The 13,452-nt window shown below is 69.1% G+C and overlaps 3 pseudogenes; all 3 read right to left on the bottom strand.

The window, feature by feature from the left end:
* Positions 1-399: 399 nt before the first annotated feature.
* Positions 400-519, bottom strand: LOC148756893 (5S ribosomal RNA; annotated as a pseudogene).
* Positions 520-8,991: 8,472 nt separating this feature from the next.
* LOC148756892 (5S ribosomal RNA) lies at positions 8,992-9,111 on the bottom strand (annotated as a pseudogene).
* A 1,437-nt stretch (positions 9,112-10,548) lies between these two features.
* Positions 10,549-10,668, bottom strand: LOC148756891 (5S ribosomal RNA; annotated as a pseudogene).
* Positions 10,669-13,452: the final 2,784 nt, after the last annotated feature.

Below are 13,452 nucleotides of genomic sequence, written 5' to 3'. Positions count from 1 at the left end.
GGTGTGTTGGGGTGCTGCTCCCTCAGTCCCCTGCTTTGTCCCGGCTCTTTGTACCCTGTGTGTTGGGGCCACCGCGGGAAGGGAGGGTTCCTGGCTCTTGTGGGCGATGGGAGGGGGCGCGCGGGGGTGTGGGGAGAGGTGCCTGCCGGCGGAGACACAGGCTCGGCTAACTGCTGCTGGCTGACTGCCTGCCTCAGCGAAGAGGACTAAGAAGAGGGTGTGGGGGTGAGCCCTGGCCGACGGGCCTGGTGTGCGGCCGGGGCTGCCAGCTTGTAGCGCCGGGTGGCTGACCGGCCTCTGGCCAGGGGGACCTTCGGCTGGATGGGCGGCTGCAGAGGGGCAAGGGGCGGCAGGGGTTCGGAGGCAGCCACGCAGGGGCGGCGGCGCAAAAGGAGAGGCGAGCAAAAGCCTACAGGTATTCCCAGGCGGTCTCCCATCCAAGTACTAACCGGGCCCCTCCCTGCTTAGCTCCCGAGATCAGACGAGATCTGGCGCGTGCAGGGTGGTGTGGCCTTAGGCGCTGGGACCCGGCTCCCGGCACTCCAAGATCCTTCTCCCGACCTGCTTCTGAGCGCGCGCCGTGCTGCTGGGCCGCTCCGGTGGCGAGCATGTCTGCCCGAGCGCCTCCCGCCAGCTCCCCGCCTCCTCCGGACGCCGCTGGTGTGGGCCACGGGCTACTCCTGGCCCGCAGGGAGGCCCCTTCGCGCCCCCCAGTGGCTCTAACGGGCCTCTGTCACTTCCCTGACTGTGACATATGTCTGGGCGCCCTGGCATCCTGGGCCTCCCCAGGCCCCGAAGGGCTTTTACCCCGCCACCCTACCCCAACCCCTCTCATCTCCCCCCAGCCCCACAACCGCACACCCCCCTTGCTGCTGTGCTGTCCCCACTTCTCAGGGCCACCGAGGGGGTCGCAGGGTCCTCTCAGTCCCCTCCACCCTAGGGACGTGCAACCCAGGCCCTGGCCCTGGCCGGCCCCACCCACTGCCCCAAAGCCAGGGAGAGCCACCGGCCACCAGGGGGCAGCACCTCCAGGCTGCCGCCACCCTTCCTCACACAGCCTTCTTTCTGGGTTCTCGCCCCTCCTCAGCGACCGGCGTCGCGCCCGATCACTGTTCACTTCACTGGCTACACGTCACCTCTCCTGACCCAGGGAGGTGAGAGAGAGGATGAGAGAAGGCCAGAGACGGAGCAAGAGAGAGGCGGAGAGAGACAGACGGGGACTGTGGGGACAGACTCGCAGAGAGCACTTTCCAGGCTCTGGGCCTCGCGTGGAGGGGTGCTGCGTGGGGGCTGCATGGATATCAGCTGTGACCGCTTGGCCATCAGCTGTTGCCAGTTGGCCATTGGCCACCGGCAGAGCTGCGGTGGCCAAGCTAGGAAGCGCGGATTGTGGACTGCAAATTGCATAGAGGCGCGGACTGCAGTTGGCCGGCTTGGTTAGTCGGTAGGTTGGCGGGTCTTGTGGTCGGCAGAGAATCGGCCGGCAGGCTGGGGATCGGGCGGCTCCGGCTTGCCGAGTCTCCAAGCCAGCCGCCCGTGAGACATGGTGCTATGAGCCCCCTATCCGTGGTCTGTTGGTGTTCCCTCTTGGCCTCGCCAAATCCTGCATTCTTGTGCGGGCAGAGGGGCTAGAGTCCCCGCAGGACAGGGACAGACAGACAGAACGGGAGGAGGAGTAAGAGGGAGCGAGATGGAAATATTCTCGTATATGTACATGTATGTATCTAGACATACAGAGAGACATGGACAGAGACAGAGAAAGAGGGGGCTGGCACGCGGGGAGAGAGCTCCTGAGCCAGAGCCAGAGCCCAACAGGCACGTCACAGAGCCCGACGGATATGGGGTGGGGGAGGGTGTGAGGGACGCACAGGCGGGCACACGGACTGTTACAGACGCACTGAGGCTGTGTTGAAGTGGCAGCTCCTCCACCGGAGTGTGGTCGTGCCCGGGGCTGGGCTCCGCTAAGGAGGCATTGCCCTGGCGTTGGCAGTCACCATTGAAGCCTCCGGGGCGGGCCGCCAGGGTCTCCGGAGGGCCTGAGGTCTCTGAGCCCCGCCCAGGCACCCGCCCGCGGGAGGAGAGTGGCAGCCCCCAGGCACCCTGGTTGTGAGGGTTGTGCGCCTGCGTGCCTGCTCTGCCCTTGTGGTGGTCTCCCCTGGAGTCGATGGCGCGTGGTGCGTTGGGGTGCTGCTCCCGCCGTCCCCTGGTTTGTCCCGGCTCTTTGTGCCCTGTGTTTCAGGGACACCGTGGCCGGCGGGAAGGGAGGGCTCCTGGCTCTTGTGGGAGACGGGAGGGGCGTGCGGGGGTGTGGGGCGAGGTGCCTGCCAGCGGAGGCAGAAGACTCCGGTGGGGCGGGGCGGGTGGGCGTCCCGTTTGCCCGAGGACACGCCGATCCTGTGTGTCGGGTCCCGGGGGCAGGCGCAGGGATGGGCGTCCCCTGGGCTCGGGCCGAGGTGCAAAGCACCGGCACGTCCTGGGATGGAGAGAGCCTGGTGGAGGCCTGCGCCGGCAGGCAGCCCTGGGCTTGGGCGTTGGGGGTTGCGGCGGCGGCAGGGTCGGGGAGCGAGAGGGAGCCCTGCGATGGCGGTGGCGGCGGCGGCGACCGAGACGCGGCTGACTGCTGCAGGCTGACGGCCTGCCTCGGCGAAGAGCACTAAGAAGAGGGAGTGGGGGGGAGCCCTGGCCGACAGGCCTGGTGTGCGGCCGGGGATGCGAGCTTGTAGTGCTGGGCGGCTGACCCTCCTCTGGCCAGGGGGACCTTCGGCTGCCTGGGCGGCTGCAGAGGGGCAAGGGGCGGCAGGGGTTCGGAGGGAGCCACGCCGGGGCGGCGGCGCAAAAGGAGAGGCGAGCAAAAGCCTGCAGCTATTCCCAGGCGGTCTCCCATCCAAGTACTAACCAGGCCCCTCCCTGCTTAGCTCCCGAGATCAGAGGAGATGGGGCGCGTTCAGGGTGGTATGGCCGTAGACGCTGGGACCCGGCTCCCCGCGCCCCAAGAGCCTGCTCCCGGCCTGCCTCGTGAGCGCGCGCCATGCAGATGCGCGGCTCCGGTGGCGAGCATCGACCTGCTGGCCGGCTCTGCCAGCACCGCGTCCCCCCCCCCAGTCCGGCTCCCCGCCTCTTCCGAATGCCCCTGGCGTGGGCGGCGGGCTACTCCTGGCCGGCAGCGAGGCCCCTTCGCGCCACCCGAGGCTCCATGGGACACTGCCACTTCCCTGATGGTGCCAGAAGTCGTGGAACTCTGGCATCCTGGGACTCCCCGGACCCAGACCGCCATACACCCCGCCCCCCTACCGCCACCAGGTTTACCAACAACCGCACCCCCAAGGCTGGGGGAGGCCTGCACCAGCAGGCAACCCTGGGCTTGGGAGTTGTGGGAGGACCCCGCGGCGGCGGCTTGGGCGGCTGCGGAGGGGGGGGCTGCGGCGGCGGCGGCGGCGGAGGAGGCCGGGAGAGCAGAGGCGGGAGATTGAGGGAGTATGGCGATGGTGGCGGCGGCGGCGGGGGCTGGGGCGGAGGCGGGGGAGATGGCGGTGCTGGAGGCGGGGAGAGCGGAGGAGGGAGATTGAGGGAGTGCGGCAATGGCGGCGGCAGGGGCGGGGGTGGGGAACAGGGCAGCACTGGCGGCGGGGATGGGGAGCGCGGTGCTGGCGGCCGAGGGGGAGAGAGCAGAGGAGGGAGTTTGAGGGAGTACGGCGATGGCGGCGGCGGGGGCGGGGGAGGGGGCGAGGGCAGCGCTGGCGGAGGGGGTGGGGAGCGCGGTGATCGCGGCGGCGGCGGCGGCGGCGGGAGAAGCGGGGGCTGATCGCGAGCAGCGATGGCGGCGGCGGCGGCGGCGGCGGCGCGGGAGGGTTGCGAGGTCGGCGATGGAGGCGGCGGCAGCGTTGGGGGCTGTGTCGGCGGGCGCTGGGCGCGGGGAGGGTTGGCGGCGGCGGTAGCGGGGAAGAGGGCGGTGCTGGCGGCGGAGGAGGGGAGAGCAGAGGCGGGAGATTGAAGCAGTACAGCGATGGCGGTGGCGAGGGCGGGGGCAGGGGTGAGGTCAGCGCTGGAGGGGGGTGTGGGGAGCGCGGTGATGGCGGCGGATTTGGCGGTGGCGGCGGGGGCGAGGGCAGCGCTGTTGGCGGTGGCGGCGATCGAAGGTCGGCGAAGGGATCGAGATGACAGCCTCCGGGACTGAAGAGGACTGAGAAGAGGGTGTGCGGGGGAGCCCTGGCCGACGGGCCTGGTGTGCGGCCGGGGCTGCCAGCTTGTAGTGCCTGGCGGCTAACCCTCTGCTGGTCAGGGGGACCTTCGGCTGGCTGGGCGGCTGCAGAGAGGCAAGGGGCGGCAGGGGTTCGGAGGGAGCCACGCCGGGGCGGCGGCGCAAAAGGAGAGGCGAGCAAAAGCCTGCAGCTATTCCCAGGCGGTCTCCCATCCAAGTACTAACCGGGCCCCTCCCTGCTTAGCTCCCGAGATCAGACGAGATCTGGCGCGTGCAGGGTGGTGTGGCCTTAGGCGCTGGGACCCGGCTCCCGGCACTCCAAGATCCTTCTCCCGATCTGCTTCTGAGCGCGCGCCGTGCTGCTGGGCCGCTCCGGTGGCGAGCACGTCTGCCCGAGCGCCTCCCGCCAGCTCCCCGCCTCCTCCGGACGCCGCTGGTGTGGGCGACGGGCTACTCCTGGCCCGCAGCGAGGCCCCTTCGCGCCCCCCAGTGGCTCTAACGGGCCTCTGTCACTTCCCTGACTGTGACATATGTCTGGGCGCCCTGGCATCCTGGGCCTCCCCAGGCCCCGAAGGGCTTTTACCCCGCCCCCCTACCCCAACCCCTCTCATCTCCCCCCAGCCCCACAACCGCACACCCCCCCTTGCTGCTGTGCTGTCCCCACCTCTCAGGGCCACCGAGGGGGTCGCAGGGTCCTCTCAGTCCCCTCCACCCTAGGGATGTGCAACCCAGGCCCTGGCCCTGGCCGGCCCCACCCACTGGCCCAAAGCCAGGGAGAGCCACCCGCCACCAGGGGGCAGCACGTCCAGTCTGCCGCCACCCTTCCTCACACAGCCTTCTTTCTGGGTTCTCGCCCCTCGTCAGCGACCGGCGTCCCGCCCGATCACTGTTCACTTCACTGGCTACACGTCACCTCTCCTGACCCAGGGAGGTGAGAGAGAGGATGAGAGAAGGCCAGAGACGGAGCAAGAGAGAGGCGGAGAGAGACAGACGGGGACTGTGGGGACAGACTCGCAGAGAGCACTTTCCAGGCTCTGGGCCTCGCGTGGAGGGGTGCTGCGTGGGGGCTGCATGGATATCAGCTGTGACCGCTTGGCCATCAGCTGTTGCCAGTTGGCCATTGGCCACCGGCAGAGCTGCGGTGGCCAAGCTAGGAAGCGCGGATTGTGGACTGCAAATTGCAGAGGGGTGCGGACTGCAGTTGGCCGGCTTGGTGGGTCGGTAGGTTGGTGGGTCTTGTGGTCGGCAGAGAATCGGCCGGCAGGCTGGGGATCGGGCGGCTCCGGCTTGCCGAGTCTCCAAGCCAGCCGCCCGTGAGACATGGTGCTATGAGCCCCCTATCCGTGGCTCTGTTGGTGTTCCCTCTTGGCCTCGCCAAATCCTGCATTCTTGTGCGGGCAGAGGGGCTAGAGTCCCCGCAGGACAGGGACAGACAGACAGAACGGGAGGAGGAGTAAGAGGGAGCGAGATGGAAATATGCTCGTATATGTACATGTATGTATCTAGACATACAGAGAGACATGGACAGAGACAGAGAAAGAGGGGGCTGGCACGCGGGGAGAGAGCTCCTGAGCCAGAGCCAGAGCCCAACAGGCACGTCACAGAGCCCGACGGATATGGGGTGGGGGAGGGTGTGAGGGACGCACAGGCGGGCACACGGACTGTTACAGACGCACTGAGGCTGTGTTGAAGTGGCAGCTCCTCCACCGGAGTGTGGTCGTGCCCGGGGCTGGGCTCCGCTAAGGAGGCATTGCCCTGGCGTTGGCAGTCACCATTGAAGCCTCCGGGGCGGGCCGCCAGGGTCTCCGGAGGGCCTGTGGTCTCTGAGCCCCGCCCAGGCACCCGCCCGCGGGAGGAGAGTGGCAGCCCCCAGGCACCCTGGTTGTGAGGGTTGTGCGCCTGCGTGCCTGCTCTGCCCTTGTGGTGGTCTCCCCTGGAGTCGATGGCGCGTGGTGCGTTGGGGTGCTGCTCCCGCCGTCCCCTGGTTTGTCCCGGCTCTTTGTGCCCTGTGTTTCAGGGACACCGTGGCCGGCGGGAAGGGAGGGCTCCTGGCTCTTGTGGGAGACGGGAGGGGCGCGCGGGGGTGTGGGGCGAGGTGCCTGCCAGCGGAGACAGAAGACTCCGGTGGGGCGGGGCGGGTGGGCGTCCCGTTTGCCCGAGGACACGCCGATCCTGTGTGTCGGGTCCCGGGGGCAGGCGCAGGGATGGGCGTCCCCTGGGCTCGGGCCGAGGTGCAAAGCACCGGCACGTCCTGGGATGGAGAGAGCCTGGTGGAGGCCTGCGCCGGCAGGCAGCCCTGGGCTTGGGCGTTGGGGGTTGCGGCGGCGGCAGGGTCGGGGAGCGAGAGGGAGCCCTGCGATGGCGGTGGCGGCGGCGGCTACCGAGACGCGGCTGACTGCTGCAGGCTGACGGCCTGCCTCGGCGAAGAGCACTAAGAAGAGGGAGTGGGGGGGAGCCCTGGCCGACAGGCCTGGTGTGCGGCCGGGGATGCGAGCTTGTATTGCTGGGCGGCTGACCCTCCTCTGGCCAGGGGGACCTTCGGCTGCCTGGGCGGCTGCAGAGGGGCAAGGGGCGGCAGGGGTTCGGAGGGAGCCACGCCGGGGCGGCGGCGCAAAAGGAGAGGCGAGCAAAAGCCTGCAGCTATTCCCAGGCGGTCTCCCATCCAAGTACTAACCAGGCCCCTCCCTGCTTAGCTCCCGAGATCAGAGGAGATGGGGCGCGTTCAGGGTGGTATGGCCGTAGACGCTGGGACCCGGCTCCCCGCGCCCCAAGAGCCTGCTCCCGGCCTGCCTCTGACAGCGCGCCGTGCTGCTGGGCCGCTAGGGTGGCGAGCACGTCTGCCCGAGCGCCTCCCGCCCGCTCCCCGCCTCCTCCGGACGCCGCTGGTGTGGGCGACCGGCTACTCCTGGCCCGCAGCGAGGCCCCTTCGCGCCCCCCAGTGGCTCTAACGGGCCTCTGTCACTTCCATGACTGTGACATATGTCTGGGCGCCCTGGCATCCTGGGCCTCCCCAGGCCCCGAAGGGCTTTTACCCCGCCCCCCTACCCCAACCCCTCTCATCTACCCCCAGCCCCACAACCGCACACCCCCCTTGCTGCTGTGCTGTCCCCACCTCTCAGGGCCACCGAGGGGGTCGCAGGGTCCTCTCAGTCCCCTCCGGCCCTAGGGACGTGCAACCCAGGCCCTGGCCCTGACCGGACCCATCCACAGGCCCAAAGCCAGGGAGAGCCACCCGCGCCACCAGGGTGCAGCATCTCCAGTCTGCAGCCACCCTTCGTCACAAGCCTTCAGTCTGGGCCCTGGAACCCTCGTCAGCGACCGGAGCCCCGCCCGATGTCCGGTCCCTTCACTGGCTACACGTCACCTCTCCTGACCCAGGGAGGTGTGAGAGAGGATGAGAGAAGGCCAGAGACGGAGCAAGAGAGAGGCGGAGAGAGACAGACGGGGACTGTGGGGACAGACTCGCAGAGAGCACTCTCCAGGCTCTGGGCCTCGCGTGGAGGGGTGCTGCTTGGGGGCTGCATGGTCATCAGCTGTGACCGCTTGGCCATCAGCTGTTGCCATTTGGCCACTGGCCACCGGAGGAGCTGCGGTGGCCAACTGGGAAGCGCGGATGGTGGACTGCAAATTGCAGAGGGGCGCGGATTGCAGTGGGCCCGCTTGGCGGGTCGACGGGCGGTGTGTCGGTGGGTTGGCAGAGAAGCGGCCGACAGGTTGGGGATCGGGCGGCTCCGGCTTGCCGTGGCTCCGAGCCAGCCGCCCGTGAGACATAGTGCTATGAGCCCCCTATCCGTGGCTCTGTTGGTGTTCCCTCTTGGCCTCGCCATATCCTGCCTTCTTGTGCGGGCAGAGGGACTAGAGTCCCCGCAGGACAGGGACCGACAGAGAGAACGGGAGGAGGAGAAAGAGGGAGCGAGATCGAAATATACACCTATATGTACCTGTATGTACCTAGACATACAGAGAGACATGGACAGAGACAGAGAAAGAGGGGGCTGGCACGCGGGGAGAGAGCTCCTGAGCCAGAGCCAGAGCCCAACAGGCACGTCACAGAGCCAGAGAGACATGGGGTGGGGGAGGGGGGAGGGACGCACAAGCGGGCACACGGACTGGGACAGACGCACTGACGCTGCTTTGAAGTGGCAGCTTCTCAACCGAAGTGTGGTCATGCCCGTGGCTGGGCTCCACTAAGGAGGCAGTGCCCGGGCATTGAAAGTCACCCTTGAAGCCCCCGGGCCGGGCGGGAGGGCCAGTGGGCTCCGAGCCCCGCCCAGGAACCCCCCCGCCCCGCGGGAGGAGAGTGGCAGCCCACAGGCACCCTGGTTGAGAGTGTTGTGTGCCTGCGTGCCTGCACTTCCCCTTGTGGTGGTCTCTCCTGGAGTCCGAGGGCGTGCGGTGTGTTGGGGTGCTGCTCCCTCAGTCCCCTGCTTTGTCCCGGCTCTTTGTACCCTGTGTGTTGGGGCCACCGCGGGAAGGGAGGGTTCCTGGCTCTTGTGGGCGATGGGAGGGGGCGCGCGGGGGTGTGGGGAGAGGTGCCTGCCGGCGGAGACACAGGCTCGGCTAACTGCTGCTGGCTGACTGCCTGCCTCAGCGAAGAGGACTAAGAAGAGGGTGTGGGGGTGAGCCCTGGCCGACGGGCCTGGTGTGCGGCCGGGGCTGCCAGCTTGTAGCGCCGGGTGGCTGACCGGCCTCTGGCCAGGGGGACCTTCGGCTGGATGGGCGGCTGCAGAGGGGCAAGGGGCGGCAGGGGTTCGGAGGCAGCCACGCAGGGGCGGCGGCGCAAAAGGAGAGGCGAGCAAAAGCCTACAGGTATTCCCAGGCGGTCTCCCATCCAAGTACTAACCGGGCCCCTCCCTGCTTAGCTCCCGAGATCAGAGGAGATCGGGCGCGTTCAGGGTGGTACGGCCATAGACGATGGGACTCGGCTCCCCGCGCCCCAAGAGCCTGCTCCCGGCCTGCCTCGTGAGCGCGCGCCATGCAGATGCGCGGCTCCGGTGGCGAGCATCGACCTGCTGGCCGGCTCTGCCAGCACCGCGTCCCCCCCCCCAGTCCAGCTCCCCGCCTCTTCCGAATGCCCCTGGCGTGGGCGGCGGGCTACTCCTGGCCGGCAGCGAGGCCCCTTCGCGCCACCCGAGGCTCCATGGGACACTGCCACTTCCCTGATGGTGCCAGAAGTCGTGGAACTCTGGCATCCTGGGACTCCCCGGACCGAGACCGCCATACACCCCGCCCCCCTACCGCCACCAGGTTTACCAACAACCGCACCCCCAAGGCTGGGGGAGGCCTGCACCAGCAGGCAACCCTGGGCTTGGGAGTTGTGGGAGGACCCCGCGGCGGCGGCTTGGGCGGCTGCGGAGGGGGGGGCTGCGGCGGCGGCGGCGGCGGCGGCGGAGGAGGCCGGGAGAGCAGAGGCGGGAGATTGAGGGAGTATGGCGATGGTGGCGGCGGCGGCGGGGGCTGGGGCGGAGGCGGGGGAGATGGCGGTGCTGGAGGCGGGGAGAGCAGAGGAGGGAGATTGAGGGAGTGCGGCAATGGCGGTGGCGGGGGCGGGGGTGGGGAAGAGGGCAGCACTGGCGGCGGGGATGGGGAGCGCGGTGCTGGCGGCCAAGGGGGAGAGAGCAGAGGAGGGAGTTTGAGGGAGTACGGCGATGGCGGCGGCGGGGACGGGGGAGGGGGCGAGGGCAGCGCTGGCGGAGGGGGTGGGGAGCGCGGTGATCGCGGCGGCGGCGGCGGCGGCGGGAGAAGCGGGGGCTGATCGCGAGCAGCGATGGCGGCGGCGGCGGCGGCGGCGGCGGCGGCGGCGGCGGCGCGGGAGGGTTGCGAGGTCGGCGATGGAGGCGGCGGCAGCGTTGGGGGCTGTCTCGGCGGGCGCTGGGCGCGGGGAGGGTTGGCGCCGGCGGCGGCGGCGGTAGCGGGGAAGAGGGCGGTGCTGGCGGCGGAGGAGGGGAGAGCAGAGGCGGGAGATTGAAGCAGTACAGCGATGGCGGTGGCGAGGGCGGGGGCAGGGGTGAGGGCAGCGCTGGAGGGGGGTGTGGGGAGCGAGGTGATGGCGGCGGATTTGGCGGTGGCGGCGGGGGCGAGGGCAGCGCTGTTGGCGGTGGCGGCGATCGAAGGTCGGCGAAGGGATCGAGATGACAGCCTCCGGGACTGAAGAGGACTGAGAAGAGGGTGTGCGGGGGAGCCCTGGCCGACGGGCCTGGTGTGCGGCCGGGGCTGCCAGCTTGTAGTGCTGGGCGGCTAACCCTCTGCTGGTCAGGGGGACCTTCGGCTGGCTGGGCGGCTGCAGAGAGGCAAGGGGCGGCAGGGGTTCGGAGGGAGCCACGCCGGGGCGGCGGCGCAAAAGGAGAGGCGAGCAAAAGCCTGCAGCTATTCCCAGGCGGTCTCCCATCCAAGTACTAACCAGGCCCCTCCCTGCTTAGCTCCCGAGATCAGACGAGATCTGGCGCGTGCAGGGTGGTGTGGCCTTAGGCGCTGGGACCGGGCTCCCGGCACTCCAAGATCCTTCTCCCGACCTGCTTCTGAGCGCGCGCCGTGCTGCTGGGCCGCTCCGGTGGCGAGCATGTCTGCCCGAGCGCCTCCCGCCAGCTCCCCGCCTCCTCCGGACGCCGCTGGTGTGGGCCACGGGCTACTCCTGGCCCGCAGGGAGGCCCCTTCGCGCCCCCCAGTGGCTCTAACGGGCCTCTGTCACTTCCCTGACTGTGACATATGTCTGGGCGCCCTGGCATCCTGGGCCTCCCCAGGCCCCGAAGGGCTTTTACCCCGCCACCCTACCCCAACCCCTCTCATCTCCCCCCAGCCCCACAACCGCACACCCCCCTTGCTGCTGTGCTGTCCCCACTTCTCAGGGCCACCGAGGGGGTCGCAGGGTCCTCTCAGTCCCCTCCACCCTAGGGACGTGCAACCCAGGCCCTGGCCCTGGCCGGCCCCACCCACTGCCCCAAAGCCAGGGAGAGCCACCGGCCACCAGGGGGCAGCACCTCCAGGCTGCCGCCACCCTTCCTCACACAGCCTTCTTTCTGGGTTCTCGCCCCTCCTCAGCGACCGGCGTCGCGCCCGATCACTGTTCACTTCACTGGCTACACGTCACCTCTCCTGACCCAGGGAGGTGAGAGAGAGGATGAGAGAAGGCCAGAGACGGAGCAAGAGAGAGGCGGAGAGAGACAGACGGGGACTGTGGGGACAGACTCGCAGAGAGCACTTTCCAGGCTCTGGGCCTCGCGTGGAGGGGTGCTGCGTGGGGGCTGCATGGATATCAGCTGTGACCGCTTGGCCATCAGCTGTTGCCAGTTGGCCATTGGCCACCGGCAGAGCTGCGGTGGCCAAGCTAGGAAGCGCGGATTGTGGACTGCAAATTGCATAGAGGCGCGGACTGCAGTTGGCCGGCTTGGTTAGTCGGTAGGTTGGCGGGTCTTGTGGTCGGCAGAGAATCGGCCGGCAGGCTGGGGATCGGGCGGCTCCGGCTTGCCGAGTCTCCAAGCCAGCCGCCCGTGAGACATGGTGCTATGAGCCCCCTATCCGTGGCTCTGTTGGTGTTCCCTCTTGGCCTCGCCAAATCCTGCATTCTTGTGCGGGCAGAGGGGCTAGAGTCCCCGCAGGACAGGGACAGACAGACAGAACGGGAGGAGGAGTAAGAGGGAGCGAGATGGAAATATGCTCGTATATGTACATGTATGTATCTAGACATACAGAGAGACATGGACAGAGACAGAGAAAGAGGGGGCTGGCACGCGGGGAGAGAGCTCCTGAGCCAGAGCCAGAGCCCAACAGGCACGTCACAGAGCCCGACGGATATGGGGTGGGGGAGGGTGTGAGGGACGCACAGGCGGGCACACGGACTGTTACAGACGCACTGAGGCTGTGTTGAAGTGGCAGCTCCTCCACCGGAGTGTGGTCGTGCCCGGGGCTGGGCTCCGCTAAGGAGGCATTGCCCTGGCGTTGGCAGTCACCATTGAAGCCTCCGGGGCGGGCCGCCAGGGTCTCCGGAGGGCCTGAGGTCTCTGAGCCCCGCCCAGGCACCCGCCCGCGGGAGGAGAGTGGCAGCCCCCAGGCACCCTGGTTGTGAGGGTTGTGCGCCTGCGTGCCTGCTCTGCCCTTGTGGTGGTCTCCCCTGGAGTCGATGGCGCGTGGTGCGTTGGGGTGCTGCTCCCGCCGTCCCCTGGTTTGTCCCGGCTCTTTGTGCCCTGTGTTTCAGGGACACCGTGGCCGGCGGGAAGGGAGGGCTCCTGGCTCTTGTGGGAGACGGGAGGGGCGTGCGGGGGTGTGGGGCGAGGTGCCTGCCAGCGGAGGCAGAAGACTCCGGTGGGGCGGGGCGGGTGGGCGTCCCGTTTGCCCGAGGACACGCCGATCCTGTGTGTCGGGTCCCGGGGGCAGGCGCAGGGATGGGCGTCCCCTGGGCTCGGGCCGAGGTGCAAAGCACCGGCACGTCCTGGGATGGAGAGAGCCTGGTGGAGGCCTGCGCCGGCAGGCAGCCCTGGGCTTGGGCGTTGGGGGTTGCGGCGGCGGCAGGGTCGGGGAGCGAGAGGGAGCCCTGCGATGGCGGTGGCGGCGGCGGCGACCGAGACGCGGCTGACTGCTGCAGGCTGACGGCCTGCCTCGGCGAAGAGCACTAAGAAGAGGGAGTGGGGGGGAGCCCTGGCCGACAGGCCTGGTGTGCGGCCGGGGATGCGAGCTTGTAGTGCTGGGCGGCTGACCCTCCTCTGGCCAGGGGGACCTTCGGCTGCCTGGGCGGCTGCAGAGGGGCAAGGGGCGGCAGGGGTTCGGAGGGAGCCACGCCGGGGCGGCGGCGCAAAAGGAGAGGCGAGCAAAAGCCTGCAGCTATTCCCAGGCGGTCTCCCATCCAAGTACTAACCAGGCCCCTCCCTGCTTAGCTCCCGAGATCAGAGGAGATGGGGCGCGTTCAGGGTGGTATGGCCGTAGACGCTGGGACCCGGCTCCCCGCGCCCCAAGAGCCTGCTCCCGGCCTGCCTCTGACAGCGCGCCGTGCTGCTGGGCCGCTAGGGTGGCGAGCACGTCTGCCCGAGCGCCTCCCGCCCGCTCCCCGCCTCCTCCGGACGCCGCTGGTGTGGGCGACCGGCTACTCCTGGCCCGCAGCGAGGCCCCTTCGCGCCCCCCAGTGGCTCTAACGGGCCTCTGTCACTTCCATGACTGTGACATATGTCTGGGCGCCCTGGCATCCTGGGCCTCCCCAGGCCCCGAAGGGCTTTTACCCCGCCCCCCTACCCCAACCCCTCTCATCTACCCCCAGCCCCACAACC

This window comes from Rhinolophus sinicus, chromosome 10, assembly GCF_057876585.1.
Source record: "Rhinolophus sinicus isolate RSI-liver-muscle chromosome 10, RSI-T2T, whole genome shotgun sequence".
NCBI classification, from domain to species: Eukaryota; Metazoa; Chordata; class Mammalia; order Chiroptera; family Rhinolophidae; genus Rhinolophus; species Rhinolophus sinicus.
Note: the sequence above shows the minus strand (reverse complement) of the source record. Positions and strands in the feature narration are given on the sequence as shown.